The sequence below is a fragment of the Bos taurus genome, chromosome 5 (assembly GCF_002263795.3).
Source record: "Bos taurus isolate L1 Dominette 01449 registration number 42190680 breed Hereford chromosome 5, ARS-UCD2.0, whole genome shotgun sequence".
NCBI classification, from domain to species: Eukaryota; Metazoa; Chordata; class Mammalia; order Artiodactyla; family Bovidae; genus Bos; species Bos taurus.
The window spans coordinates 72836162-72863468 of NC_037332.1; positions in this window are offsets into that span (position 1 = coordinate 72836162).

Here is a 27307-nt window from a genome sequence, read left to right on the forward strand (position 1 = left end):
TTCATGGCAAATAGATGGGGAAGCAGTGGAAATAGTGCCAGACTATTTTGGGGGGCTCCAAAATCACTACAGATGGTGACTGCAGCCATGAAATTAAAAGATGCTTGCTCCTTGGAAGAAAAGCTATGACCAACCTAGACAGCATATTAAAAAGCAGGGACATTACTTTGCCAACAAATGTCCATCTAGTCAAAGCTGTGGTTTTTCCAGTAGTCATGCATGGATGTGAGACTTGGACTATGAAGAAAGCTGAGTGCCGAAGAATTGATGCTTTTGAACTGTGGTGTTGGAGAAGACTCTTGAGAGTCCCTTGGGTTGCAAGGAGATCAAATCAGTCAATCGTAAAGGAAATCAGTCTTGTATATTCACTGGAAGGACTGATGCTGAAGCTGAAACTCCAATACTTTAGCCACCTGATGCAAAGAGCTGACTCACTTGAAAAGACCCTGATGCTGTGAAAGATTGAAGGCAAGATGAGAAGGGGAGGACAGAGGATGAGATGGCTGGATGGCATCACCAACTCAATGGACATGAGTTTGAGTAAACTCTTGGTACTGGCAATGGACAGGGAGGCCTGGCATGCGGTAGTCCATGGGGTTGCAAAGAGTTGGACACGACTGAGCGACTGAACTGAACTGAAGGCAAAGATTGGACAAAAGAGAGAAGGGAGATCTGGATAAAAATATTCATTTAAACAATGCTTCCCTGGTGATTCATATTCACTTTGAGGTATAAAAATATTTTTATATCCAATGAAAAGTGGCATAGATAGAAATATTTGGGGAGTGGAAGTTGTCACTGGAACTACTATTCATATTCATATCTCTTTCTTTAAAGTCTCCCCCTTTTCCAATATGTATCAAAATTTGCATAATATTTCACTACATGAATATACATTGGTTTGTTTAAGAACATGAATATAATTCATAAATAAATATACATGTATTTATTCATGTTTATTATTTCACTCTTCAATTGTTTATTGGGCACACACTATGCTCCAGGCACTATTCTAGGCTCTTCAGATACAGAATAGAATAAGGCAGAGTCTTTGTCCTTATGGAGTTTATATTTTCCTCATGGAAGGTGAGGGAGAGACAGAGAAACTTCAAGTTGTGAATTTTCAAAGATGTGCACGTATGTTAGCATGTCCAACCACATAATTTAGTTCATGTGTCTGGCGTACATTGTCACATGCATGCATCCTCGAAAGCGGTTGTGTTGCTGTGCATCTTACTGTACAGTACTGAACACAGTACAATAGCATGGTATCTTTATGTCAAACCTGGAATGTCCAGAAGTATGCGTAAAAGCAGTGGTTTATATTAGTTGGGTAACCAGGCTAACTTTGTTGGACTTACAAATGCACTCTCAGAACGGAACTCATTCATATGCAGGGGAGTTACTGTATTAGTGATGCATACTCAAATTTTTTTTTTAATTTATGAAGTAATTAATTTTGCAAAATTTAGAAACTGTTTATTTAAGCTTTCTAAGTATCACAATCAAGTTCATTCCACTCTATACAAACCCAGCATAAGTCTTGGCAATCACACTGGACACACTTATGTCCTTGCAGATGGTGCGGTCCCCTAGAACCTTACTAGTCTTAAGAGTGATGACCCAGCTCAACATTCTGGCCCCTGATTCCATGTCGCTATTAGTTCTCAGAAACTCTCCTGTGGCTCCATTTTCCTTTCTTAGAAAAACAGACAGTGTGGAGTCCCTGCTGTTCTGCTGCTGTGACAATAAACGAGTGTGTGTTTTTCCACACTCATTCCTTCTGTGAAAGAGCTGAAAAAATGCCAAGTAATTTTCTCCTCCAACATATATACATTTTTCTTCATCAAAAATGTTGTTTTGTGCTCATCTGGTGCCCTTTTCCCAAGAAGAAGAATTTATTATTAGATCAGCAACTCCTTCAAACACTGAATAAAAGAATAAAGGAGAACTGTTTGTGCTGCACTGTCTTATTGGAGGCCTCTCGGCATAATGTATGAACTCCAGCATGTCGCCATATTTTACAGTAGCACTGATGTTTTCACCAGGTGCTTTTAAGTCAGGCAAGCAGAACTCGTATTTCAACCCAAACTCAATTTGCATAGCACCGATGATAACATCACATCTTTCAAAGCTGCTTCAACTCTTGGGATCCGTTGCACTCAGTGCAAACTCTCCTGTTCCCTATACAGAAGCATGTTCTATAATTAATGTAAACAAGTCCTAAAGCCCATTGGAATTGTGTGTATTGTAGGCTCAGCAAGTACAGTGATGTCTCATCCAAGTTCTGCCAAAGCAGATTGGTCATGTTTGTCACCTCTTCACCCCTGGGGCAGCAAAGACATTCCCAAGTTAAGGAAGTACATACGGTCCAACCATTTGGTTTGGAAATAGCATATCCCATTACTGAGAAATTATGTTAAGATGTTAAAGCTATATATCCAGCATGAGAAGCAGAGAAGAGAGATTATTTATGTACTAAGAGACAGATCTCTAGACAGAGATCATCATGGTCATGCTTAAAATCTTGCATGCTAGGCTTCAGCATTATGTGAACCAAGAACTTCCAGATGTCCAAGCTCAGTTTAGAAAAGGCAGAGCAACCAGAGGTGAAATTGCCAACATTCACTGGATCATAGAGAAAACAAGGGAATTCCAGTAAAACATCTACCTCTGTTTCACTGACTACACTAAAGCCTTTGACTGTATGGATCTTAACACACTGTGGAAAGCTCTTAAAAAGATGGGAATATCAGAACACCCTACCTGTCTCCTGAGAAATCTGTATGCTGGTCAAGAAGCAACAGTTAAAACACTATGGAACAATCAATTCCTTTGAGATAGAGAAAGGAGTGTGACAGGGCTGTCTGCTGTTATCCTGTTTGTTTAACCTATACGTGGAGCACATCATGAGAAATGCCAGGTTGGATGAGTTACACACTGGAATCAAGACAAGCGGGAGAAACATCACGACCTCAGATATGTAGATGATACCACTCTAATGGCAGAAAGCGAAGAGGAACTAAAGAGCCTCTTGATGAAGATGAAGGAGGAGAGTAAAAGAGCCAGCTTAAAAGTAAATATTAAGAAAACTAAGATCATGGCATCTGGCCCTATTACTTCACAGCAAATAGAAGGGGAAGTGGTGGAAGTAGTGACAAATTTCCTTCTCTTGGGCTCTAAAGTCACTGTAGATGGTAACTGCAGCCTTGAAATCAAAAGATGATTGCTTCTTGGCAGGAAAGCTATGACAAACATAGACAGTTTGTTGAAAAGCAAAGACATTACTCTGCTGACAGAAGTCCATACAGTCAGGGCTATGGTCTCCTCATTGGTCACGTAAATTTGTGAGAGCTGGACCATAAAGAAGGCAGAGTGCCAAAGAATTGATGCCTTTGAACTGTGGTGCTGGAGAAGACTCCTGAAAGTCCCTTGGACACAAGGAGATAAAACAAGTCAATCTTAAGGGAAATCAACCCTAAATACTTGCTGGAAGGACTGATGCTGAAGCTGAATCTCCAGCATTTTGGTCATCTGATGCAAGCAGCTGATTCACTGGAAAAAATCCCAGATGCTGGAAAAAATTGAGGGCAGAAAGAGAAGAGGGCATCAGAGGATGTGATGGCTGTATGGCATCATTGATGCAATGGACATGAACTTGGGCAAACTCCAGGAGAGGGTGAGAGACAGGGAGGCCTGGTATGCTGCAGTCCATGGGGATGCAAAGAGTCAGACGTGACTGGGTGACTGAACAACAGCAAGCGACAGATCACTAGACAGAGATCATCCTTTCATTCACGAAGCCATTATTTACCGAGCATCTACTCTATGCCAGGTGCTAGGCTTAAAGCAATAAGCAACAAAAACTCAGATTCATATCTCATCAAGCTCATAGACTGCAGGAAGCACAGACAAATCATCAAGTGTAGGAGAAAATGTGATTAATTGCTTCAGTAGGAAAAAAAAAAACATGGTACTATTGGAGAAATAACTGAAGGCATCACACCTCATTCCTGGGTCTTATAAAAGGAAGATAATATTTATACTGAGACTTAAAGATGAGTAACAGGATTAGGATTCTAACAGGTACCTTGACACCACTTCTTTATTTCAACTATTTTCTTTCCAGGTGTACTATCTGAAAGTGGACATAAGTTTGAGCAAACTCCGGGAGATAGTGAAGGACAGGGAAGCCTGCCATGCTGCTGTCCATGAGGTTATAAAGAGTCAGACATGACTGAGCGACTAAGACTGAATAGAAGCACTTTTTATTTTCTGTGCCACACACAACAGTTTACCTACATTTATTCTCTACAATTTTGAACTTTTACAAATGTGGGAAATTAGTTGCTATTCCCCCAGGTCAACAAACAACTAATGCTTTTAGACTCATTATGTTTTACAGAGTGTTTTACAATTATTATATTATTAATTGACCACTTCCAATAATCGTGTGAGATGGGTACTAGTTCCCCATTTTGCAGAAGAGAACTGGGGAGTTTAGTGACATGAATTATTTTACTTGAATATGCCCAGTAAGCAGCAAAGCTACAGTTTGAACCCAAGTCAGTCTGACATTTATTTTACAATAAATACTAGCTTGAGTAGCACATTAAACATGGGATGGAGCCAAGAAATTTCTTGTGTGAGTTAATTTCATTACACTGATGGGAAAACTTAGCCTTGAGGGAAGAGGAAAACCATGTCTAAGGCTAGAATGTCTGTGACTACTTTTTCTCCCCTTCCATGAATTTCTAGACTGATTTAGATTTTCACTAGCATTTTCTGCGGAATAGAAAAAGGGGGAAAAAAAGATATTGTTCTTATGAAATAAAAGAGAGATTAGTAGCCTTCCATTTGCTTCTTATCTCCTACTTTTCTGCTAAAGGGTATTTGAAGAGAGAGTTCATTTGTTCAAGACAAAGAAGGGAGCATTTTCATACTTTTCCAGCTGGCTCAGAACACCTGGTTTCCAATTTGGGAGATGTGAGTAATTGTTTATCTAGAGATTACCAACCTATTCTCCTAACTAATCCCCAGCCCCAGGGGACCAGAGAATGTGATGTTACATTTATTTATAGATGGGACTGCGTGCAGAAAGGGAGCACATATTTCTGCTGACAGACACAGGCAGATTTTCCATCGGCTTCTGTGTGTAGGGGATGCAGGGAGAAAGGATGAGTCCCTTTCTGACCATGAATCTGCAGGAAAATCAGGCACACTGGGATTAGTTTACTGATGGTTCTAGTTAGTAGTAGGTGTATGCACACACTTATGAATATGCCTGTACCACACATGTGCATGCTCTTGTATTGGAGGGAACTTGAAAATGCATCTGCACTGAATATTTGTGTTGTGCAGGAGACAGAGGCTTTGGTGTGTGTAGAAAGGTGTGTATGATGCCTAGAATGACTGTGTCCTGTATGGAGACTTTGTGTGTTTGCTCATTTTGTGGAATGTAAGTTGCCAGGATGTATTTGCTAATTTAACATGTACAGTGAACATGAGTAGTATATTCCCTGGTGGCTCAGATGATAAAGAATCTTCCTGCAATGTGGCAGACCTGGCTTCGATCCCTGGGATGGAAAGATCCCCTGGAGGAGGGCATCGCATCCCACTCCAGCACTCTCACCTGGAGAATCCCCATGGACAGAGGAGCCTGGCAGGCTACAGTCACAAAGAGTTGGACACGACTGCCTGACTAAGCATAGCACATGAGCACTAGTCAATTTTAAGCGATTAATTCTTCAAAAAGTGAAGAAAAGAGGAAAATTCCACTCTCTTGATCTCTCTTCGTCTGTGGAACTTGGGTCTAGAGGGACATCAGCCTCTGGGTCAGATGGATCTGTGAAATGAATTTAAGTCTGTTCTGAAAAAGAGTTTGTGCAGTATCCCCATGTCAGCATCTTGAGACAGAACTCTTTATCCAAGAGGGGAAGAGAGCCAGAAGTCAAATCAGAGCTCTTGGACTTGTTTCACTTTGCCTTGGATGACCTTGGATGGAGCTAAGGAGATGAGATGAATAGGAGGCGCATCCCCTAGAACTGCCCAGGGAGGAGGGGATTTACCAGACATTCTCTTTCTTTAGCTTTCTGGTCAAAAATCAAGAGGCCATAAATGCATAGGTTTCTTTCTGGACAGTCAACTCTGTTCCATTGTTTAATGTGCCTCCTATGGTGCTTTGAGCATGCTAGTTCTGCTGGATGGAAACTGCTCCCGAGACACGACCAGAGAATCCTGTGGGTGCTGAAGCCCCAGTCCACTCTCCACTACAGGTGGAATCCCTCCACAGCTTCCTATATAAAAGTTCCCCCCAGTCTTAGGGCCAAACGCCTTCTGTTATGATGCTGTATAACCCACTGTTGTACATACAGCATGGATGTTCCTAAGACGTTCCTCCTCCTCTGGAAACCACATCTGCCTTGATATAACGGCTGCCTCTCTTTGTCCTTTGGACTTATGATGAGTAAGTGACTGTCTTTCTTTTGAGGGTAGTGAGACATAATGAAAAGAACACCAGCTTGGTCCTGAGTTCAAATCCCGCTTTGTCACTGACCAGTTACGAAATCTTAGACAAGGAATCTAGGATTCTTAAGTGCTAGTTTCCTCACATAGAAAAAAGTGGGAGTGATGCTCAATACTTCATAAAGCTTGTTGGACAGATTCAGTGACATAAGCACTTCATTATTATTATTCATTTGTACCATATAGCATCTTAGTTCCCCAAGCAAGGATTGAACCCATGCTGTCTGCATTGGGATCATGAAGTCTTAACTGGCCTACTAGGGGAGTCCTGAGATAATGACTTTTAAGGTTTCTTTGATCATAATGAATCTCCTTTCCTTCAGCCCATGAAGCCACACTTTCCTCAATGCTGGCTGTTCACATTGTTTACAGACACTCTGGACTTTGTTTTCCATCTTCTAGATGTGCTTCAGTTTGTTGACACTGTTTTGAATGTGTGGTGCTCAGGTCTGAACAGAGGACCACAGCTGTGCACTGAGCATTCCGGAGAGACCAGATGCTCGCCTCCTTGATAAGGAACAACATAGCTCTATGAATAGCTTTCCATAGACATAGCCTGCTGTTGCTATGCTGACTCACGGCACAATTCGATCATTAAGGGAGTTCATGGTCTCTCCCAGTTCTCCCTCATCCAGTATTTGAGCAGGTAATTTTTGAGCCTGTGGGAATTAGCACATATTTAGTCACAAGAAGTACAGCTCATTTTCCTTACCAAGGCCCTGTGCAATCTGGCCCCTGCTCACATCTCATTTCCTGCTACTCTCCTCCTCCTCCTCACTTCTTCCACTCCAGTCCCTCTGGTCTAATTCTTGGAACTCACCAAGGCCATTCCTAGCTCAGGAACCTGGTACAAAGCATTGCTGAGGACAGGAAAGCTCGTCCCGCTCCATAATTTCTCATGATTGCCTCCTTCTTATGACGCAGGTCCTTCCCAAATTCCAAACCACAAACCTCTAAAGAGCCCCTTTCCACCGACTACACTCCATTTCACCCTATTTTATAGCTCTTGTCACAGTTGGTAATGATCTTATTGGTTTACTGGTTTACCGTTGATCTCTGAAACTGGAATATAAGCTCATCAGAGCACCTGTAGATACCTTGTCTTCCTTGTGGGTCTCTGAATTCGATCATTAAGGAAGTTAGTGCATCTAGCACAGTGCCTGGTGTATGTAGGGATCGCCGCCCCCCCCCCCGCACCCACCCCCCCAAGCAATGAATATCTTTTGAGTGAAAGAATGCATGGATGAGTTTATTTCTGTTGTATGTAATCTAATTGAATTTAATCCCTTTGATGGAAGCTCTTAATTAGATTTTTTAAATTATATTTGCTCATTTAGCTCTCTTGGCACTATGTCATTTGCACATTTTCTCAATGTGCTAAATCTCCCTCCAACTGATAAAACTATTGATGAGGGTGGTTCCAGGTTGAGCACAGACCAAGCCTTGAAAGACCCCTCCCCCTGGCATTTTGGACTATGCTCCAGAGCACAAGGACTGCTGTATGGTAAAGAGGATGGCCCCATGCAAATTCAGCCCTATTAAAGGAAGTAGAAATCACCATATCTGTCTTACATTGCATTTCACTGGAGGGGCTTCTGTGAGTTCAAAAACTGACAGTGTACATTGACAGCAGCAACAACAATAATATTAATCAAAATTGTTTTCCAACCTATTGTTGCAGAAACCAGTACTAGAGAAACCAAGCACCACACTCAGAGAGCTGAAGAACTCAGGTTTATTACACCGGTGGGCCCAGAGGAGTTAACACTCCAAGCTCTGAGCCCCAAACAAAGGAGTTACAGAGTTTTTATGGACACTAGCTGCTAATAGGCTGGTTTAAACTAAGGGGTTTTGCATGCAGCAAAATAGCAGTCAAGATGGGGAGGGGGATGCCTGACCTTTACATGGACAGGCATGATTAAGCTAGTTTGCCAGGGCTGGGCAGTTGCAAAGAGCAGGACAAGGGTGAGTGAGATAAGCTCCAGTTCCTAGTATTGTAAGTCCCCACTTCCTGAGACTAAGTGACCTACGTGATCCAGACTTTGCAAGGAGCAAGCTGAGTTACAGATGCAGAAGGAGCAGGAGATTGTGTAAAATTTTAACTTTTCCTCTTCCCTCTAAAGTAGGAAAATATGTTCCTACTGTAGATTCAACAGTAAAATATTGGTAAATTCACTTGCCTCAACTTACTACTCATGCCTGCCTCCAAGAATTGTTGTAAAGAGTAAATGAAAATACATATTGGAAGTCCTAGCATTGTCTCTGGCCCCTGTAGCACACTCAGCAATGTTTATGATTGTTGTTATTTTCATCTTTGTTGGTATTATTATCACTGAATGCAGGCTATGGGTCAAATACTCTGCTGTGTGTTTTATAGAGGCCCTTTTGCTTAATTATTTGTGAAGACAGAACATCTCCTTCTCGCTCCTGCTGTTCCCTTCCATGTGTTGGAACATAAATGAGGTTAACACTCCTGGACCCTCGTCTTCCACCTCCATTTTTTGCCTCTATGGAAGTTGCATTTTTTCCCTTGGTGAATTGGGAAGGAGGACCTGTTCAGGAGTAACTTAATCCTTTCTTTCTCTTTCTCTTCTTACTGAAAGGAGGTACCCAGTCCGGTGCATCAGTGTTCTCTGCTACTCCAAGCTGCAGTCTTTCCCAGGTTGAGCAGTCTGGTGCTTCTGAACTAAGCCAAGGAAGAAGCTGCCACCACAGTCACACACACACTGGCAGGGACACTGGTGGGAGGTGGCATTCAGAACTGTGTAAACAGGGCAAAAGACAGAGGCCCTGATGAGTGAGAGAGAGAGAGAGATAGAGATGGCCCCAGGAAGAAGAGTAGAGGGGCTTGTTTCTCCTTCCTTCCAGGAAGTGTTGCTGCCAAAGTATTTGCTTCTGGGGGGGTTTACAAATTAGGACCAAAGGGAAATAGTATTCAAAGTGCATTTTTTTTTTAAGTACAACGGCTTTATTGATATGTAATGCACAGACCATACAATTTACCCATTTAAAGGAAAAAATTCAGTGGTTTTTAGTATATTTGCAAAGTTGCGCAACTATCACCATAATAAATTTCAAAGAAACCCTAACCCATCAGCATTCACTTCCCATTTCTCCTCAAGACCCCAGCCTTAGGCAACCACTAACATACTTTTGCTTGGTCTCTATAGATTTGCTTAATCTGGACATTCCACTTCAATGAACTGCTATCATCTATTGGGAATTCCTTCTTTCTCAGAGTGGATGGTGTTAAACGTATATTCCACCCTGGCTGAGATCCCACCTGATTTGTGGCCTGCTCTTCATTTACTTTTTATTCATTTGTTCAGCAAAAATTTATCGAGAACATATTATGTGCCAGCATTTTACATTCAGGAAATGATGAGAAGAAAGAAAAAAAGGAAAAGGAAAAAGAAAAGAAAGAAAATACCCAGTGCTCCTTGGAACTTACACTCTCTTCAGTCCACGTCACATTCTCTTTTGTCTTTCTCACTCCTTTTCGCCCTCTCACCCACTTCTGTGTCCAAACTGTTTGGTACCATCTTATTACTTCCCCATCCCCAATGTGTGAAGCCTCCCTACCTTGCACCTACAAGATTCACTCCATACAGAATTTGCTCCTGAGTGCATGTACAGTACCGCCAGACGCTGCAGTGTCTGCTAATGGCATAATTATTGATGTGTCTTAGTCACACACAAACTCCCTGGCTTCACTGACAAAGAGAGAGTGAATAATCTTTTAGTGCAATTTTACCTGTTTTATTTCCTGATTTTGTAGTTTAGAAAGAGATATCATTTTTTAAATGTGGATTTTTATTTATTTATTTATTTTCTTATTTTTTTAAAATATAAATTTATTTATTTTAATTGGAGGTTAATTACTTTACAGTCTTGTATTGGTTTTGCCATACATCAACATGAATCTGCCACAGGTATACATGTGTTCCCCATCCCGAACCCCCCTCCCTCCTCCCTCCCTGTACCATCCCTCTCAGTCATCCCAGTGCACCAGCCCCAAGCATCCTGTATTATGCATCAAACCTGGACTGGCAATTCATTTCATATATGATATTATACATGTTTCAATGCCATTTTCCCAAATCATCCCACCCTCTCCCTCTCCCACAGAGTCCAAAAGACTGTTCTATACATCTGTGTCTCTTTTGCTGTCTCACATACAGGGTTATCGTTACCATCTTTCTAAATTCCATATATATGTGTTAGTATACTGTATTGGTGTTTTTCTTTTTGGCTTACTTCATTCTGTATAATGGGCTCCAGTTTTATCCACCTCATTAGAACTGATTCAAATGTATTCTTTTTAATGGCTGCGTAATATTCCATTGTGTATATGTACCACAGCTTTCTTATCCATTCATCTGCTGATAGACATTTCTCCAAAGAAGACATACGGATGGCTAACAAACACATGAAAAGATGCTCAACATTACTCATTATCAGAGAAATGCAAATCAAAACCACAATGAGGTATCATTTCATGCCAGTCAGAATGGCTGCAATCCAAAAGTCTACAAGCAATAAATGCTGGAGAGGGTGTGGAGAAAAGGGAACCCTCTTACACTGTTGGTGGGAATGCAAACTAGTACAGCCACTATGGAGACCAGTGTGGAGATTCCTTAAAAAACTGGAAATAGAACTGCCTTATGACCCAGCAATCCCACTCGTGGGCATACACACCAAGGATTTTTATTTTTATTATATTCGCTTACTTGTAGATATGTTTGCTCATCCTTAGCATGTGATCCCTCCAATCAAGATGTCTTTCCCAGGATTTCAGTGAAACGCAAAGGAAAGCCTGGAGACCCAAGCCTGGGAGAGTGGGTCCAGTGGTCCTGATTCAGCCCAGCCCTCATGTTGCCAACCACGTTGAATAATTATGTGTGTGGAGGTGGGGGGCGGGGGTGGGGGCAGGTTCTCTGGAATTTTTGAGGCAGAGTGGCATTTATAAGTGAGTTCTTTTCCTTTAGATTCTGGTTAGAGAAGTTTCATTTATTTGAAACTATGGAATGGGAGCAGGGAGTTTTATGGCTCAGGGAAGAAATTTTATCATTCCTTCTGTATCTTGCTTTTGACTTGTGGAACTCACCTTCCTCAAGATAGCAAGAACTATGTCTTGTGTTTAACCTTTTCACATCTCTACCAGTGTATCTCATTGAATACTTAACATCTTCCATCGAAGCAGGTATCTTTATTTTGCAGATGTGGGGCCTGCAGTTCAGAGACTGACTTGCCCCAGGTTACCCAGTTTGAAAGTGGCAGAAAGGACTTTTCACAAATAATAGGCTTTCTGATGCCAAACCATGAGCTCTTCCTAGGGCTTGCTCCTCAGTTTTCCACCTATCTGCCCAATTCTTTTGGCACATCCTCATGCGTTCAGCCCAGACAGAAATTCCTGAGTAGGAAGTTTCTCTCTGCTGCAGCTTCTACAATGCCTGTTAGGAGCAAATGCTTGGCTTTCTCAGATGCTGTGCGAATTCCCACCCACTCTTTCTGCTGATGGAGTCAGAGGAGCCATTTTGCTAGCTTAACTAGATGCTATCATCATAATACACAATTGCTAATTTGCCTCTGGAGTCTCCTAACAGCCCGTTTAGTGGAACTCAGGAGCTGCCTTCCTTTTATCTTTTTAATTTTTATAAAACAAAATGCATAAGCCAAAGAAGAGAACCAAACTTAGATCTGCTTCAGAAATGCCTCTCTTCTTTGGCTTGTTCTTGTCCCTGGCAATTCTGGGCCAAGACAGAGTCTCAATGTCTTCCTAGAGATAGCCAATGAAAAGACACTCTTGATGAAAAATCGAAGAGGCAGTGTTGGAACTAGGTGCCATGAAGTTAAGACTATGGTATGTTTGTCCTCCAGAGTCTACCATCAAGCTCCCCAGACAGGTGAACACTCCTGAACTTGACTCTGTGGTCCTCAAATCCCACCAGGCTACACTCCCTTGATATCCCAGGACATTGTTCATTCTTTTAGTCCCTCTGTTTCCTTTATCCTCCCCTTATCAACCCTTCTCTTTCTTCTATTTCTTCTTATTTCTCACTTCTCTCCTCCAATGGCAAGTTATTTGCAAAAGTGGCCACAATTCCTCACTCTTCCTTGCACTTTCCAGGTTTCCCATTGAGAGGTAGGATCCATTTCTCACTCCCCTTGAATCTGGCTGTTCTGTGAGTTTCTTTGATGAATACTGCTCTGCTGCTACTTAGTTGTTAAGTTGTGTCTGACTCTTTGTGACCCCATGGACTTAACCCACCAGGCTCCTGTGTCCATGGGATTTCCCAGGTAAGAATACTGGAGGGAGATTGCCATTTCCTTTTCTAGGGGATATTCCCAACCCAGGGATCAAGCTCATATTTCCTGCTTGGCAGGAGGATTCTTTGATGAATAAAATATGGCCAAAAAAAAAAAAAAATTGACCTTGTGCCAATTCTGAGCCTCAGACTGAAAACATGCCTGGTATTTCTATTCATTCTCTTGGAATCATGCTGAGCCACCATGTTAACAACCAGGCTATCCAGCTGTACAATGAGGGATACACAGGCCCATCACCTCTGCCATCATAACAAAGCCAGTCAGCACCCTAAATCAGAGCCACTCATTGACTAGAAGCTGACTATAAATTCAGGAATGTACCCAATCAATTGAGCCAATACCAATTGTCAACCTACAGAATTGTGAGCTAACCAAAGAGTGTTATTTAAGCTACTAATTTTTTTAATACAACCAAACTGATACACCTCCCTTTCACACTTTTCCAAATGCTCCTCTAGAACTATTTTTCACTGACACAAATTGGAATGGCTTTCTAGCTCCAGTGATGTCCCAGCCACCAATGATGTGTCAGCCAGGAGAACTTTTCCTCTTATTCCTTCTTTAGCCACAGGGTCCAAAGGGAGAGCCTCCATTCTTACATTGACTCCACCTTCTTTCCTGCCTACAGATGAGCATATGGTCCAATATGGACAAAATTTGAGTGCTTTACTCCCAACAGCAGTGATTAGTCCAGTGGGAGGAGGGCACATGACCATGCCAGGGCCATCAGAGTCATTCCTGGAACTTCTCAACTGGAAAATTGATGCAAGGTAAGAAAAACGTTTCATCCAAACTAGAAAGGGGACAGTAAAGATATGAACCTGAAGCTACCATTGCTCAAATCCCTGTCAAATGGAGAATCTGATCTAGGAGCAGGGAGCTGGAAGATAGAAGTTGAATTATGAATAGGTAACTCAGCAGGTGAGCTTAAGACTCCCTGGTGTCAACCTTCCCTGACCTTGTTCTGGACTCAGTGTGTGAATCAATCATATCCCCTATTTTCTCAAGCTAGTTTGACTTGGCCTCTGTGAGTTGCGACCAAAGAGTTCTAAGTGAAGCCTTACTCTATGGTAAACAATCTTCCTTTATAAAACCTGAGGGAGGAAAAAAAAAAAATGTCTTGCCTGCTGAGTTGCTTCTGTGCTTAGCCGAGTGTACCTTAGTTTGAATGAAGCTCTTATCATCATATACATTTCTTTCCATGACCCTTTTGTATTTATTCAAAACATATTGGCTGTGCTGGGCAAGAACCATGCTATACATTACAGATGTGCAGACAAGTCACGGGGCTCTACCCTTGGCAAGGTCATGGCTGAGTAGGGCAAGAAGCCAGTCAGTTCTCTCTGACACAGTTGTTGCAGGAAAGAAAGTGGGGCATTGGAGGATGGTCATGTCCTAGGTCACATTAGAATCCCTAGGACCATGGCCAAGTGTGGGTTCTTGGTTTCATGCAGGGAAGAATTCAAGAGCTAGTCATAATAAAGTCAAAGAAAGCTTATTCAGAAATGGCAATCCACTTCAGTATTCTTGCCTAGGAAATTGAATGGACAGAGGAGCCTGAAGGGCTGTAGTCTTTAGGGTCACAAAATAATTGGACACAGTTTAGTGACTAAACAACAACACACAACATAGACAGAGAGTGAGCCAATTCAAAAGGCAGGAGAGGTGAGAGAGAGAGCAAGGGTATGGAGTTGTCAATTTTTATAGGGCTGGGTGATTTTATAGGCTAATGAGTGGGAGGATCATTCCGACTATTTGAGGGAAGGGGTGTTGGGTCAACATTTTGGCCTTTCATGGCTGGCCTCAGAGCTCTGATGTCACCTGTGGATGTGTCGCTTAGCTTGCTGATGTATTACAATAAGCATATACTAAGGCTCAACAACCAGTGGAGGTTGATTTGTCCACTATCTTGGACCCAGTTGTTCCAACCAGTCTATGCTGTGTCTTTGGGCCATGTCATTCCTTCATAGGTTTGTGCCCTACCCGCTTCCTATATCATAGTAAATGCTGAGAGAGATGAATATACAAAGTGCTGTGATAACACAGGAAAGGTCATGTGGTTCAGCCATAAGAGTGGGAGAGAGGGAACACTTAGGGAAGGTTCTGGCAGAATTGTGTGTGCTGGGTATGACAATTAATAGTAACTAACAGGGTAAAGGCAGAGGGAACAAGGTGATACTCTCTCTGAACAGGGTATATTATATAGAAGCACATGAAGGGAGTTTGGAGAACTGAAGTGGGCAGCGATGACAGATCAGAGGGTAAGAGGATTAAAAAAGAAATGAAATATTTGCAGGGGGCAGGGCATAAATAGACTTTTGAATTATGCTAAAAAGATTGGACCTTTCTTTTTCTTTTTCTGAAAGCAGTGGGAAGTCATGGAAAGTTTTTAATCAAGAAATCTTTTGATCTGATTCTAGTTTTGGGGAGATAGGTTTAGCATCTGTGCAAAGAACAGATTACCACAGCGAGAGCCTGGGACAAGGAGATGGGTTAGGAATCCAGGAGGAAAATCTGAGCAATTCAAGGCAGTTACCTTAACTTCCCAGGTGATGCTAGAGGTAAAGAACCCACCTTCCAATGCAGGAGATGTAAGAGATTGTATTGATGTATTGATTGATGTGTTGTAAGATATGTATTGATCCTTGGGTTGGGAAGATCCCCTGGAGAAGGAAATGGCAACCCACTCCAGTATGCTTGCCTGGAGAATCCCACGGACAGAGGAGCCTAGTGGGCTACAGTCCATGAAGTTGCAAAGAGTCAGATAAGACTGAAAGCAACTTAGCACACCTTAGGCTCTGGGGTTCCCAGGTGGCACTAATGGTAAAGAACCTACCAGTGCAGGAGACATAAGAGACATGGGTTCAATCTCTGAGTCTGGAAGATCCCCTGGAGGAGGGCATGCTTGCCTGGAGAACCCCATGGACAAAGGAGCCTGGCGGGCTACAGTACGCAGGGTCACAAAGAGTTGGACATGACTGAAGTGACTTAGCACAGCACCGCATGTTAGTCATTGGGGATGGAAAAGCAGGGCAGCTTAGAGAGATATTAAGGAGGCAGAAGCAACAGGAATTGGAGATTAATGGGATGTGGTATGGGATATGGGAGGTGAGGGCTTCCCTGGTTGCTCAGATGGTAAAAAATCTGCCTGCAATGCAGGACACCCAGGTTTGATCTCTGAGTTGGGAAGATCCTCTAGAGAAGGAAATGGCAACCCACTCCAGTATTCTTTCCTGGAGAATCCCACGGACAGAGGAGCCTGGTGGGCTACAGTCCTGAGGGTTGCAAAGAGGTGGACACAACTGCGTGACTAATACTTGAGAGCTGAGGGGTGGAAACTCTCCCCCAAGTTGCTCCCAGCAAATAAACTGGAAGATAAATCAGCTCTGAACTGGAAGTATCAGAGTACAGTGCTGAGACCTCTGGTTTCAAATTCAACTAACTCCTTGATAAAAGAAGTCTTTGAAAAAGAATAGCTAGAGAGTATTAGTCCCTAATTCCTGGCTGATTTAGAAACCATGAAGTTCAACGTTTGTCTCCCCAGTCCCCTCAGCCTTGCAGATTTACCTCACCCCACCCCCCATGGTAAACAAATCAACCCATGTCTTCTCTCACATTGTAGCTGACTTGATTTCTCTCCAAAGCCCTCAAACAGCTGCTTTTGTAGATATTATCATTGTTATTGTTGACTCAGCTTTTATAGTTGTTCTTGGCAAGAGGGTGGGTCTGATACAAGCTACTCCAACTTGGATAAAACCTGGAGTTCCAATGTCAATTGCAGTCAATCCAACAACATTTTAAATGTCCACTTGAGTGCCAGAAACATTTCTGTAGGGGACATAAGTGAAAATATTAAATGAGCACCTAGGTTGCCCGACAGTTTACTGGGTGCTTCATATAAAATGTAAGTGGTATTCTTTAGCAACTGAGTACAGTGGTTCTCAAGGGAGGCTGCCTGGGTTTAAATTCAGAATCTATTACTTAAACTTGAGCAGTGTGCTTTAACAGCCCTTTGCCTGAGGGTCCTCATTTATAAAGTGAAGGTGAAAGATACCTGTCTTCTGGGACTATCATGGGAGATACATGGCATCATGCCGTAACTATTACTATCATGGTGCTGTGCTTCACTTCTGCTAAATACCTAATAGATGACTGCTGCTAAGTCACTTCAGTCGTGTCCGACTCTTTGAGACCCCATGAATTGCAGCACGCCAGGCCTCCCTGTCCATCACCATCTCCCAGAGTTCACTCAAACTCACGTCCATCGAGTCAGTGATGCCATCCAGCCATCTCATCCTCTGTCGTCCCCTTCTCCTCCTGCCCCTAACCCCTCCCAGCATCAGAGTCTTTTCCAATGAGTCAACTCTTCACATGAGGTGGCCAAAGTACTGGAGTTTCAGCTTTAGCATCATTCCTTCCAAAGAACACCCAGGGTTGATGTCCTTTAGAATGGACTGGTTGGTTCTCCTTGCAGTCCAAGGGACTCGCAAGAGTCTTCTCCAACACCACAGTTCAAAAGCATCAATTCTTTGGCACTCAGCTTTCTTCACAGTCCAACTCTCACATCCATACATGACCACAGGAAAAACCATAGCCTTGACTAGACGGACCTTTGTTGGCAAAGTAATGTCTCTGCTTTTCAGTATGCTGTCTAGGTTGGTCATAACTTTTCTTCCAAGGAGTAAGCGTCTTTTAATTTCATGGCTGCAATCACCATCTGCAGTGATTTTGGAGCCCCCCAAAATAGTCTGACACTGTTTCCACTGTTTCCCTATCTATTTCCCATGAAGTGATGGGACCAGATGCCATGATCTTCAGTTTTCTGAATGTTGAGCTTTAAGCCAACTTTTTCACTCTCTTCTTTCACTTTCATCAAGAGGCTTTTTAGTTCCTCTTCACTTTCTGCCGTAAGGGTGGTGTCATCTGCATATCTGAGGTTATTGATATTTCTCCCGGCAATCTTGATTCTAGCTTGTGCTTCTTCCAGCCCAGCATTTCTCATGATGGCACTGTTTAGCACCTTTGAAAATGCCAGAGTAGTGCCAAAGGCAAGCCACATTTTGAGAAAGAGATAGGATGGAGAAAGCTTCTGCCTAAATTCATCCATTTGTCCAGTCAGCCATTCATGCATCCTCTCATTTATCCTTCACTCTTTTCCTATTATGTGCCAAATATTAAAATATTGGTAAATTAAAATGAAATATGTGGCCACCAGAAACTCTCATCCTAGCAGGGAGATAATTATATAATTTGTAATTATGCAATATAGATTAAGCACCACAACTTTACATATAGATACTCTCTGGTAGAAGTGAAAGGAATCTGGTTGGGATGTAGACTTTGGCTTTCACACTGGCTGGCCTTAACTAGGTGACCACTCCAGTATTCTTGGGCTCCACTTGTGGCTCAGTTGGTAAAGAATCCACCTGCAATGTGGGAGACCTGGGTTCGATCCCTGAGTTGGGAAGATGCCTTGGAGAAGGGAAAGGCTACCCACTCTAGTATTCTGGCCTGGACTGTATAGTCCATGGGGTTGCAAAGAGTTGGACACAGTTGAGCCACTTTCACTTTCACTTGAGCAAATCACTCCCTCCATAGGCTGAAAGGTCATAGGAAAATCTCACTGAGCCTTAGTTTCACATCTGTAAATGGAGGGTTTGGAATAGCTGTCCTCAGAGATCTCTTCCAATCATTTGACTGCAAGAATTCTTCTATGTGAGACCCTTCAGACCCACAGCATCTCTTTCTGCCAGAGCATTCAGTGAGCTGTTGGTCCTAGGATCACAAGAGGAAGACTTTCTGGGGAACAGGACTGAAAATATATCTCAGACAGTGGCTGATGTTTGAGCACAAATATACCCTGTAGTAGACCCCAAATAGAGCTCTTTGGCAGCTCAGATGACTTGAGATTTGTGATTTATTGGACTGTAAGGGCTTCTGCAGCCTCATAAAACTCCTAGCTCTCTTTTTAAGTGACACAGAATGGAGAAAGAATTGGAGAAGAAGGAAATTTCACCAAAGAAGGAGGGGTGGTAACTATTGCCCTCTTGTCCTCCCCTAGACCTCAATTCACATGCCTTATCTATTTTTCTTAACATCGTGCATTGGCCTCAAATGTTTTATGGAAACAGTCAAAGTGTAAAACCTGGTGAGGTTGCCCAGGGACAGTTTTTGCAGCTAAATTCTTATGGTGAAGTGAGCAGCTCCCTCAGGGTCTACTCCATGCAAACTGGCCTCGTCATGGTATAAACATACTTTCTGGGTATGTCTACTTTTCAATGCCTGATGGGTAAATCTGAACTTGAGCCAGGATGACATTGCTCAGGGTAAGCAGGACCAGGGACAAAGAGCTCTGGCAATGCTTTCTTGATGAAGACTACTGTCCCTCCATGGATTGTGTTACCTGAAAGCAGTGCATGACTCTCAATAGGTCTTTAATAATCATCTGTGAGTGAATGAATGACTCAAAGAAGCAAGAAATTGGATTTGGCCCTGGGACCATTCCCCCTGGCCCTAATCTCCATTAGTAGGAGGCCTTGGGCCCTGGGATGTCTTGGCAGGATTGCTAATTGGTTAGAAAAGTGGTTCCTGAACTTGGCTCACCTGGATAATTTAAATCGATACGAATAACACTTTCTAGGTCCTACTCCAGACCCACTGAATCTGACATCCTTCAAGTGAATCTCAGCCACCGGCGGTTTGGCAGGCATCCTGTTAGAACAGGTGGAGGAGGCCAGAGGGCTGCAACTGAGCCTATTGTGCGTCACAATGAGTTTTCACTAAGAAATCTTGAGGCTCTGGTCACACAAGGCCTCAGCAATGTGAACCTCTGTTCCCATGGGAACTGGGTCAGAAAGGTCTCTTTGAACTGAGAGTAGGCAGAGAAGCTTGGGAGGAGAACAACTCAGACTTTGTTCAACCAGGAAGCCAGGAAAACAATGAAGCAGCAGTTTAAACCTCTAGTGAAGGAGGGAAAGGGTGAATTGACTCCAACTAGATGAAAATATTGCTTTCCTGAGGGAGGAGAATGACCCCAAATTTTGGAGAAAAGACTGAAATGAATGCACTTTGGAAAAGTCAGTTGGGACACCTTGGCCTAATACGCATACAGAAAGAGGCTTGCCTTGTTCCTGAGCAAGTTTAAGCCAAATGACTTTTTAAAAAAATTTTATTGAAGTATAGTTGATTTGCAATGTTGCATTAATTTCTGCTGTACCAAATGACTTTTTAATGTAACTCACATTTTAGGATAAATAATACAAAGAAATGAGTTGCTAATTTAAATTAAATAAGAGATAGAGGGAGAAGCTAGAATTGGCTTAGCTATGTATTTTATATAATATGGCCTTAGGTTGACTGAGTTTTATGGTTGACAATATTGAGTTGACCAAAATGAATGAACATTTTGGCTAACAATAGATTCAGGGGGTTACGGATATGCTTTTGTCTCATACTTGGGCAGCAGGTAGGTAGTTGATTCTATCTCTGTGGATATATCAGAACAGGCTTTGGAGCCTGAAAGAATCTTGGCTCCAACATTGTGTACTTGTAGGCACATTTCTTAACCTTTCTGAGTCTTACTTTCCCCGTTGGTAAGTAGCAAGCATCCCAGACTTGGCCTGACAAATGTCTAGAGGCAGCTATAAAGGACTGTAGGGGAGATACCTGAGGACGCATTTTTCATAAATTTACTTGCTCAATGGGGTTTGGTAGAAGGAATGCAATGAATGCTTGAGCAGAGTGGAGAAGGATGGGGAGAAGCAAACATTATTTCTCTCACAAATTGTCCTTTCAGCCTCGATTTCTAACTTGTATCCAGATCCTAGAAAAAGAGACAATCAAGGCAGAAACTGAAGAAAATCTTTCTACTGTTGTCATTTAAATGCTTGGGGCTGGTGCACTGGGACGACCCAGAGGGATGGTATGGGGAGGGAGGAGGGAGGAGGGTTCAGGATGGGGAACACATGTATGTCTGTGGCGGATTCATTTCGATATATGGCAGAACCAATACAATATTGTAAAGTTTAAAAATAAAATAAAATTTTAAAAAATCCTTGATATTTTGGGGCTCAGGCAGCCCTGTTTGGGGGCTGAGAGGACCAAGTGAGATGTCCAATCTAGGGAGTGGGAAAGTTTTCTCTATGGGGCCCTTTGTAAGCTCCTGGGAAAGGAGTGCCATCTTGGAACTCCAAGGGTTGCAATGCATCATGGAAAATAGAGGCTACAACAGCACCCAGAAGAAGGACTCAGGGAAGTGAGCCTCAGAAGCAGGGACAAGTGCCTTCCCACAGCAGCACAGGTGTTCACCACCCAGGCCAGGAGACATCAGAAATATCTGAAGTTGAATAGGAGCCTGGTGAGTGCCTTTTGATGCAGAGAAAACTGTTCATGAGATGTGTGAGATAACAGAGGGAAGCTGAGTCTTTTCAGGTTGGAAGAGGGGGAAGGTAACAGCCTACACAACCAAGATAATTACTATTGTTATATCCAATTGGCCTAAAAGTCTGGTGCACTATGAGAATCTTGGGAGCATATGAGCTGTAGGCTGTAACTCAAAGCACAGTTTCTCCACCTTGGCACTATTGGCATCTTAGGCTAGGGAATTCTTTACTTTAGGGGCTATCATACACAATGTAGGATATTTGAAGCATCCCTGGCCTCTGCCCACTAGATGCCAGTAGCACCCACCCCTGCCCCTAGTTGTGACCACCAAAAATATGTCCAGACACTGCCAGGTGTCCTCTGGGGGCAAAACTGCCCCATTGAGAGCCACCGATTCAAAAGATTATCATGAGAATTTAGGATGTGGTGTGTTCAATGCCCAATCCAGTGTCTGGAACGTGGAGTGGACTCAGCAAGTATTGGGTTCTTTCTTCCTGTCTCTGGTCTCTGGTTCCTTCTTCTGCTCTGGTTCATTGGGTGGGAAGATTCTTGTCTTTCCCACTGGGGCTCATGGATCAGAAATATCCAGGGACAATGTAGTTCTAACAACCCTTTGATGTTATGACCTTGAGCAATCTCTCGGGTAACCTGAGCTTCCTCAACAGAAAAATGAGAGACTTGGACTTGGTGACTTAAATGCCCTTTCTGGGATGACATTTCCTGGTCCTTAGAGGATGCAGGCCAGGATTGGAAGAAGGAAGGCTGTCAAGAGTACTTTATGAGGAAAAATGCAAAATCCTGGTTTTGTGAGATAAAGCAAAATGATGTTGGAGGGGGGGTTGCTAATCAATGCCAAATATTTGAAGACTAGATGTCAAAAAGAGAGTATACTCTTAGGTCTCAGCACAGTGATTAGTTAAGAATGGATTAAAGCCAGGAGATTAAATGAAAGTGGAAATAGAGATACCTGGCTAAGTAAGGGCCAAAGGAAATCTTAACAGAAGTGAGTCAGATACCAACTCCTTGGGTGTGGTTGGCAGAATTCTATGATGAGCCTAAGGTGCCCAGTCCATGGTTACACACACCTTTTCCCAGTTATTAAAATACTAGTCTAGGGATTTCCCTGGTGGCCCAGTGGTTAAGAAACCACCTTTCAAATATAGTATACTAACGCATATATATGGAATTTAGAAAGATGGTAACAATAACCCTGTATATCAGACAGCAAAAGAGACACTGATGTATAGAACAGTCTTTTGGACTCTGTGGGAGGGCGAGAGGGTGGGATGATTTGGGAGAATGGCATTGAAATACGTATAATATCATATATGGAATGAGTCGCCAGTCCAGGTTCAATGCACGATACTGGATGCTTGGGGCTGGTAAACTGGGACGACCCAGAGGGATGGTATGGGGAGGGAGGAGGGTTCAGGATGGGGAACACATGTATACCTGTGGGGGATTCATTTTGATATATGGCAAAACCAATACAATATTGTAAAGTTAAAAACTAAAAAAAAAAAAAAAAGAATCCACCTTTCAATGCAGGGGTTGCAAGTTCAATCCCTGGCCAAGGAACTAAGATCCCACATGCCAAGGGGCAACTAAGCCTGCACACCAGAACTAGAGAGCCTGTGCACGGCAACTAGAATAGCTCCTTTACCACAAGGAAGAGCCTGAGTGCTATAATGATGTGTATATATATGAATATACACACATTTTATTAAAAAATTGATGTATATACATTTTATTATATATATATATGTTTATATATTACCCACTAAGCACTTCTGGGAAGATATTTTGCAAATGTGATTAAGGTCCTAAATCAGCTGACCTTCAGATAGATAATCCTGGTGAGAATGACCTAATCACACAGCCCTTTAGATCTGGGTCTAGATGTCAGAAATGAAGGTCAGAGTTACAAAGCATGAAAGAGCTTTGACGTCAGAACCTAGACGGTGTATGTCTTCCAGAGCAGAGAGCAACTCCTGGCTGATAGTCAACAAAGAAACAGGGCTTAAATCCTATTACTGCAAGGAACCGGATTACAAGCATGAATGAGCTGGGAATAAATCCCCTCTGCGGAGCCTTCACATGAGAACTTGGCTGGTACGTTGATTTCAGCCTTTGAGATTCTAAGCAGAGACCCATGTTCAGGTCCCTTACCTACAAATCTTTGGGACGGTAAATGGGTGTTGTTTCAAGTCACTAAGCTATAAAACTGATATTCCATAATGATCTCTGGGCCATTGACTCCTCTAAAGCACCCCCACTCCTCTAGCTTCGTGGGCAGACATGCTGCTGCTTCACTCTCTGTAGAGTTGGCCAAGTCACCATGCTGTTGTCTCCATCAGACCTCTGGAACAATCTTTGTTTCTAAAAATGAATGGCCAGTGGAGAAACTGAGGTGAGGGAAAGGAAGAGGCAAGTTCCCTATGGCTTTGCCTTCAAGGGGAATGACAAAATGTTCTTGATGTGGATCTCAACCAAATAAATTCGTTTCTTTTTTCTTCCTATCACTGTTTACAGATATCATTTAGCTTGAGGTCAGAGTAAGCTCTGTCTTTTCTTAACAGAACTACAGACTGAATGATCCTTGGGGCTGTGGCAGGAATAATAGGCACTGTATTTCTTGAAGTAAATTGGTGAACAAGACCAGATGCACTCCCTTCTGAAGCAAAATGCCAGATCAGCTGTGTGTGTTTGTGTGGGAATCAAGTGGGTGTGAACTTTGTGTAAACAGAAGGTGCAATCTACAGATACCAGAGTGCTGTGATGTGGCGTCCCTGTGGAGTCCTGTGGCATGTTGGTGAAGCTGAAGTGTGGTTGGGGAGAATTATGTGTGGGTCTATCCATCTGTAAGAGTTTGTCATGGGTGGTAAAGTAAGGTAGTTGTGATGGGGAGAATGTGCTTGTAAAACTGTAAAATATTTGTATGTAAACAGGTCATGATACTACATGGTAGGGAAGGAGTCATGTGTATAGTTGTCTATAGGACATGTGATGATGTGGGTGATGACTTGGGATGGCAGAGTAAAATGAACTCGTGTGTAGGGTATACACATGGGGCCATTTGCAGTAGAGTCTGAGGTGTAATGCATGTGAGTGATAGGGGTGTGAGTTTGTGGATCCTGCTCAATTATTCTGTCTCTATGACATCATCTTGTTTAAATGTCTTCTTTCCACTCATAACTGTCTATCTTATTTACATAATTGCATATTTGTTTATCCACTGGAATGTAAACTGTATGAGTAGGATTCACCTGTATCTTATTTACTGATATAGCATCAATTATTTTTAGAACAGTGCATGACATATAAAAAAATAAAAGGATCTAGGAGGTGATGTGACAGTGGGGTGTATGTGCATATGAGTATATGTAAAATGGTGGTAGAGAATTTACTGTGAGAGTAGAAATGAGATTGGGTAGCTCATTATCTGTGAGTTAGTGAAGAAGTAGAGTGAGGTTGTGTAGAGGTGACAGGCTTTGTGTGTGGTTGCGTACTGTGTGCACATAAATAGGTAATGAAAGTTTGAATGTGTGCTTGAAGGATATGTGGTTGGTGTTGATGGTAGAGGGAGAAGGTGGGGTGTGTTTATGTTTGAGTGAATGTCATTTGCAATCTCACTGGGGTATGTCTTGTCAGGTGTTGACTTCCCCCAAGTTCCAGGGACCTGAAGCTGTATTGTGTCTTCCTAATGAGGAGTCCTGTCTCGACAGCTGGGTCTCAGGAGCCATAATTACCTAATAAAGTACAGATGGGGTTAAAGGGAAGCTAGAATTCTTTCTTCTTAAGTGGTCTCTCAAATGAGCAGCAGGTCCTCCTGGATACCTGTAAGATATGCCTATAAAACATGAGGATCTAAAGTCCAGGTAGCTTCTTTAGTTTATAGCAGACATTTATTGTGGCTGTGTGTGTGTGTGTGTGTGTGTGTGTGTATGTGTGTGTGTATGTGTGTGTGTATGTTCTTTCCAAGAGTCAAGCCTTTACCTCTCAGGTTCTAGAGACACTCTCTAAGATTTGAATGAATATACTCTGAAAGTTTAAATACCCCTGCCATTTCAGCTCCCTCTTTCTTCAACTAGGGAGGCTCATTTCTTTTCTAGTTATTTCTAAAGAATTATTCTTTTGCTTGTCATCTCTAGTTTTGCTGACAAGAGCTCTAAGTGCTGGCTAATTCTCTTGCCATGCTCTGGGATTAAAGCAGTTTGGGGCACCTTCCTCTTATCTGAATTACCTCAAAGCCATTCATCCCAATTTATCTTGAATTCCATCTACTTTCACTTTTTGGAAAAAAAAAATTCCTCTGGGTACATCTGAGCTTCTAGCTTTAGGATTCCTCTGCCCACCCTAACCCCTTCTCCTGTGTCTCCTGTAACTGGAGAGTAGTTGATCAGCTACAAAGAACTACCGAGTTTCAAGTGTAGTATAATGGGAAAATAGCCTATCTGGGTAACAAAGAAATATTTTCCCTGGAACTCTTCAGTTAGATTGTTTGACCTAAAATCTACTAAGTGCTAAAAGCTGTGAAAAACTCCTTCTCCTGCCTCACTTTTTAAACCTACTATGTGAAATCATTGTCTTAGAACCTAAAAGCGACATGGGAGCTGTCAGAGAGAAATTCTAAGGGAAAATAAGTAAAAAATATTTCTCGCTTAGGAAAAGAATTCTTGGAAGAACAAAACCCAAAAGACAAACTTGACCATCACCACCATCAAAAGCACCATGACCATCATACTCATCCTTACCAATAGCCTCATAAAGTTTATAGAGGGTGAATGATAAATATCTCCTCTTCATCTGTCTTAAGTCCATATGAAAAGGGAAAAAGATTATTGTCCTACCCACCCCACGTTTTGGCTTGGGTTTCATAGAACACAAATTTTATGGGATCACTCATCTGCCCAGGGTCATTTGATTCCCCAGCCCAAATTCAGATCAAATCTAAACCTTCCTGATAGCTAGTCAGAGCTCACCATGACCTGACCTAATTTGGGGTAAATCCTCTGCATATGTATCCACCAGGCTATGTAAACTGAGGGTACAGAGATGGGAAAGAGTATAAAGCCCCATCTATGACATCAAAGAGCTCACAGTGTAGCAGAAGAGGCAAGGTGTAGCAGAGATGAAGTAGTCACCCAAATTTATCTTGGGTGAAGAGTGGTCATGAAGAAGCTGGAAAAAGTGATGATGCTGGAGCTGAGCCCTGAAGGAGGGTTCTGGGGTGAGGCTGAAACTCCAATATTTTGGCCACCTCATGAGAAGAGTTGACTCATTGGAAAAGATGCTGATGCTGGGAGGGATTGGGGGCAGGAGGAGAAGGGGACGACAGAGGATGAGATGGCTGGATGGCATCACCGACTCGATGGACATGAGTTTGAGTGAACTCTGGGAGTTGGTGATGGACAGGGAGGCCTGGCGTGCTGCAATTCATGGGGTCAACAAGAGTCGGACACAACTGAGCGACTGAACTGAACTGAACTGATGCTTACCAAAAGTGTTACTTTCAGAAAGTTTTTTGTTTGTTTGTTTTGTTTTTATTTTTTTTAGTTTTATTTTATTTTTAAACTTTACAATATTGTGTTAGTTTTGCCAAATGACCACTGGAAAAACCATAGCCTTGACTAGATGGACCTTTGTTGGCAAAGTAATGTCTCTGCTTTTCGATATGCTATCTAGGTTGGTCATAACTTTTCTTCCAAGGAGTAAGTGTTTTTTAATTTCATGGCTGCAGTCACCATCTGCAATGATTTTGGAGCCCCCAAAAAACAAAGTCTGACACTGTTTTCACTGTTTCCCCATCTATTTCCCATGAAGTGATGGGACCAGATGCCATGATCTTCATTTTCTGAATGTTGAGCTTTAAGCCAACTTTTGCACTCTCCTCTTTCACTTTCATCAAGAGGCTTTTGAGTTCCTCTTCACTTTCTGCCATAAGGGTGGTGTCATCTGCATATCTGAGGTTATTGATATTTCTCCCAGCAGTCTTGATTCCAGCTTGTGCTTCTTCTAGCCCAGCGTTTCTCATGATGTACTCTGCATAGAAGTTAAATAAGCAGGGTAA